This window comes from Pteropus vampyrus, unplaced genomic scaffold (genome assembly GCF_000151845.1).
Source record: "Pteropus vampyrus isolate Shadow unplaced genomic scaffold, Pvam_2.0 Scaffold365, whole genome shotgun sequence".
NCBI classification, from domain to species: Eukaryota; Metazoa; Chordata; class Mammalia; order Chiroptera; family Pteropodidae; genus Pteropus; species Pteropus vampyrus.
In genome coordinates, this window is record NW_011889146.1 from 72,788 (window position 1) to 77,963 (window position 5,176).

Genomic DNA, 5,176 nt, shown 5'->3' on the forward strand with positions numbered 1-5,176 from the left:
CATCATTTAATGATTAAAATTATAGGCAGTTTCCCCTAAATCTGAGTTGAGTTTGGAAGTTTGGCTCATTTGACATGGAGCTTCATTTCTCTCCACCAAAGGAGAAAGTACGGTGTAAGCAACTTTGGTCTGTCTGAAAGCAGAGATCTGAATTTTAATCTTGACTGAAAATTATTTATTAGCTGTGTTACTTTCAGTAAGCTCTTAACGTTCCTAAACCCAGTTTCACCATTTGTAAAGTGAGTATCCTAAGACCAACAGCACATGATCATAATGCATCTGGTATTAAGTACTCAAGAAATGCTAGTCCTGTCTTTTAAAAATCTAATTAGACTTCAAATTTTCATTTCAAGTGAACTTACACAAGATACTCTTTTTCTGTCTGTATTATTTCTAAAAAATAATTGGGAGAAAGAGTTTAAATTTGCTTCTTTAGTTTATGAAGAATTACACAAATGAACCTAGAGGGAAAGGGGTCTTATGCTAAATATTTTGCTTACTCATAATGACAAATGTACACAGATAAGAACCACAAGTGGTCTCAGCTCTAATACACACCATTGTCCATTTAAACAAACGGTGTCTGTAGCACTGTGCTTCAGTGTGGAATTATTACTGACTCAGAGGTTTCTAAACACCGCTACTTGAATCATCTGGAGTCTTCTTTAGTGGTCCATACTTCCCTATTAGACCTGACCCTGCAAAGGGAGAGACAAGTGACAAGTTTACTTCCCACACTAGTCAGGCTGCTAAATCTCTGTAACACACATAATACATTTGTAAGAAGGAACATTCAAAAAATAAGCTTAATGTATTCTCATTCAATTTACTAAATAGCTGATATAAATTGAAGCCAGTAAGCTACACTCATCAGCTTTTACTAACAGCTTACTAAATGTCAGAAAAACAAAATGTTCTAAACTAGGATACCACTCTTAATTCCTACAAAATAAATTGGAATGCACACTTTTTATGAGGAAAACAATGAGGGTGTGAGGAGGATGAAGGTAAAGGGGGTCAAATATATGGTGACAAAAGGAGACTAGGCTTTGGGTGATGAGCACGTAATGCAGTATACAGATGATGTATTATAGATTGTACACTTTTTAAATGATATAAACCAATGTTACTCCAATAAATTTAATTTTAAAATATTTTAAATGTTTTAAACGCTTTAAAAAGATAATGTAAATATATAACATTCAAAATCTAAATTTCCTTTGGTACAAATGGTTAAAAGACCCTAAAAAGACAGCTAAGCTGCCAAGTTGAAAGTAGCTGAAATGTGCCTGCTGGTATGTGAATCATTTCAATAAGGGATTTAGTTAAGGAATGGAGGTAAGGAATTATCAATATAAAGCACAAGTGAACATTATTAGTCAACTCATCATGCTAACAATAATGCACAAGATGCAACAGCAAAGATAATCCAAAAATCTTTTATATTTGCTTTTGTACTATGCCATTATTATTTGCAATAGATTTATCTTCCCAACTATACTTGAGATTTGTTTGCCTTTTTTGGTATTCATTACTTGATGGATGGGGGAAGACACCCAACAGCACCCTCCAGGGCACAGAGAAACCAGGGAGTTAAATTTTCCAGAGATATTTTACAAAATAAATTGTGTCTGTGAGTAAGAGGCAGGCTTGGAACACTGAAAGCATGGAGTGAGGCCCATCCCTATACTTTTGATCACTCTGCAGGCCATCAGCCACCATACAGGTGGCCCATGAATAAGCAAGGTTGCAAACAGGCCTACTCAGTGCAATTAGGCCCATTTCCTTCAGGCACATACCCCACCCCTCTAGAGCTAGTGTGGTTAGAGCACTGTGGATCACAGGCCTCAAAAAAGGAGCACCTCTTTTCCAGGGCCCAAGTGAGAAAGACACACCTGAGCCCTGAGTGAGAGCCTCCTGGTCTTTTTGGGGTCAGAGGAATCCTGAAGCTATAAGTCACCCATATATGCTTTGAGACATGCTTTAGATGCTTTTTTCTGGATGCCCTGCAACTAACAAAAAACTGAATGCATTGTAGAACAGATCTGTGGTCAGTGGTGGCAGAGTCTACACAGAACTTTGCTTCATAGTGTCCTGGGAAAAACCTTTCGACTTATTGGCTATACTAGTCAGTATGGCTACATAGCTCATGGTGCTTTTAAACATATTGGTGATGTTGCAGTGTGTTCTGACCATCGTCGAAGCCTACAATTCCAAATTCAGATATTGTCTTTGCAGAAAATCTTAGTTGGCATTTTTATGGCATCAAAAGAGGTGACATTGTGATTGCAAAAAAAAAGTCCAAGTGATTCAAAATCAATTATTTGTAAAAGAGTAATTAGTTTAGAAGAAGACAAAAATATAGTCCATCAGATTTCTTTAAAAGTTATAGTTAGGTGTCAACAGATCATGTTTGGTTAGAAAGTAATAATCTACAGAATTCTACAGATTCTAGGTACTATGGATCTATTCCATATGGACTAATTAAAGGATGTAACTTCTTTGAGATTTGGCTTCTGAGTGATTTTGAATTTCTACATGACAGTCCTCATGGCCACAGATTTTCAGATGATTAGTATGTATTTATTCTTTTGATTTGATTATCATCCCCTGTTCAAGTGAATGTATTATTGCCACTGAATCACGTACTACAGAGAGAACAATTACTATTCAATATAAAAGGAGAACCCCCAAATTTGGGGGACAAGTCCAAAGGAAGTTAATATCAATTAAGTGAAAAACAAATGAGCTAAGCCACATTCTGAGAGTGACCCCAAGAAAGAATTTGTAAAACAACCTTTCTGATTCTTAGGAAGGAAATAAACTGCAATTTATGAAAAATTCTCTGTAATCTAAATTCTTGGGAAGGTGACAGTGAAACAACTAGTTTCAAATCCTCCTCCCAAAACCAGACAAAATCATAAAAGTAAAATACTGGAAACACTTCTGCAGTGCTGAAAATAAGGCATGTTGTCAAAAACAGGGAAGATAATCTGATCTATAAAGTCAAGGTGAAACAACATCCTAAGATCTCACCAAGAGCCAATTCAGGTTCCCCACCATGGAAGTGATGCTTCCAGTGCTGCGGGAAGTAAGTGAAGCAAATCTTGACAAATTTTGCCAGCAATCTCTAATAATGAGGAATGACAGCAAGAAGTGTGACGGTGGGCAATGGATGGGACAGACCCAGATTCAGAGCCTATAGGAGCTGGGCGGGAAAAGCAAACCTATGGGCACAACAAGAAACCTGGCAGCAACTCAGCCTGCTGTCTACTCAGTTTCTCAATAGCAACACGGACTCATTCTGACCCAGAAAAGCACTTTCCTAAAATGAAGAAGGAGGCAGGACCTGAAGCCTGCTGAGAAAGGGCAAGACTATGAGATGGATGAAGACCGCGCCTCATGGAGGCACTTTTTCTGTTGGCACTAACTGCAGCACATATTGAAGTGGGGCCACCAATGAAACTGCTAGCTTCAAGTTTCCTCTCATTCAAAATTTTACCTATCCGGCCAGTTTCTCCTTGTATATTAAAATACATTCCCAAATTAGAGCTAGTTTGGGACACTGTAGAGGGATAGCTCTCCACAATGACAATTCACTCTCCCAATTGGTGGGTAAAAACACCAGGGATGATTCCAGACAAAGTTATACCCATCTTGTGTTCTTGGAGTAGGTGCCAGGCTGAACAAAAGATCAAATATAAAATACCTGGCCTCTGGTGTGATAATTTCAGCAAAGAGTTGAAACACAACTTTTGTGACAAATGTATAGAATCTCCCCACTTTTTGATCCATATGTGACCCAGGTTCTCTCATCCCGTTTAGGGTGCTGAATGGTCAAGCTAATAACATTATCCAACAACATCCAACACTCCAGATTAACTGCAATAAAATTAAAAAACAAAAAAACAAAAAAAACAGATGAGTCAGACATCTCTGCAACATTAAATGCCAAAAGAGAATCACATTAATTTTTAAGAGAAATAACCATGACTCATGAGTTCTACCATTTAGTAAAGTGTCTTTTTCATACAGAGAAAACAGAAAAATCTCATCGAACATGCAAATCTTCAGGAAGTATACAGCCCATGCACTCTACTTAGAAAAATCGTTTGAATATATGGTGACAGAAGGAAATTTAACTTCGGATGGTGAACACACAATGCAATATACATATGATGTTTTATTGAATTGTACACTTGAAACCTATAGCATTTGATTAACCAATGTCACCCCAATAAATTTAATAAAAATTAAAAAAAATAAAAAATAGAAAAATAAAAATAAATTTGAAAAAGAAAGAAAAATGAGTTGAGGATATGTACCGGTGGTAAAGAGGAGGTGCAAGTAAAGGTGTCACAGATGGAGATACTGTGGTATGAAAGGCCCAGATATGGAATTAAAACACATAACTCAATTTAAATGACTTGGAAAATAAGGTTATAAAACAAGATGCAAATGTCATTCTTGAAAGAAAAGATGAAAATTTTAAAAGAATACTATCTTAACAATGTGGTAATTATCTAGGAAAATCTCCCAGAGTATACTAAGAAAAATTTGAGAAATGGAAAGAAATGTTATCCTTGACAAAATATTCATCTTCATAGGTGATTGTCATTAAATACTGTTTCATATTAGTAACTTGAGAAAGTTGGTACTTCAAGATTCAAAAGAAATCATTAGTGAAACTAAATATGTCTTTAATACACAAAATCGCTGAAAAAAATTTAAAGAAGAAAAATCAGATGCTATACTGATAGAGAATAAATGGAAGAGAGAAGGAAGAAAACATGAAATGAGACAAAAGAAGTAATAAATATATATCCTAAAAATAAATGTAAAGAGAATAATCTCATCTCTTAGAAGGAAAGACTCTTAATTGGGTCAAAAAAGAAAATCCAACTCTATTTATAAGCAACATACTCAACATAAAGTACTCAGCAAAGTTAAAAGAAAAAGTGGAATAAAGATATGCTCTGCTAATAGTCACTGAAAAAGAAAAAGAACAACAACAAAAAGAACATGGGTTACAAACATCAAAATAGAAATCAAAGATAAAAGCAGTAAAAATAATAGTCACTTTGTTAAGAAGTAAAAATTCACGACAAATATTATCTGTCATGTTATATGCCAAATAGCATGCCATTATATAGTTTAAAAGTTTAAAAATAAATCA

At 35.4% G+C, this 5,176-nt stretch overlaps 1 pseudogene; it reads left to right on the forward strand.

Annotated features, from left to right (window-relative positions):
• The first annotated feature begins 1,987 nt into the window (after nucleotides 1-1,987).
• Nucleotides 1,988-2,576, forward strand: LOC105305114 (annotated as a pseudogene).
• The last annotated feature ends 2,600 nt before the right edge of the window (nucleotides 2,577-5,176 follow it).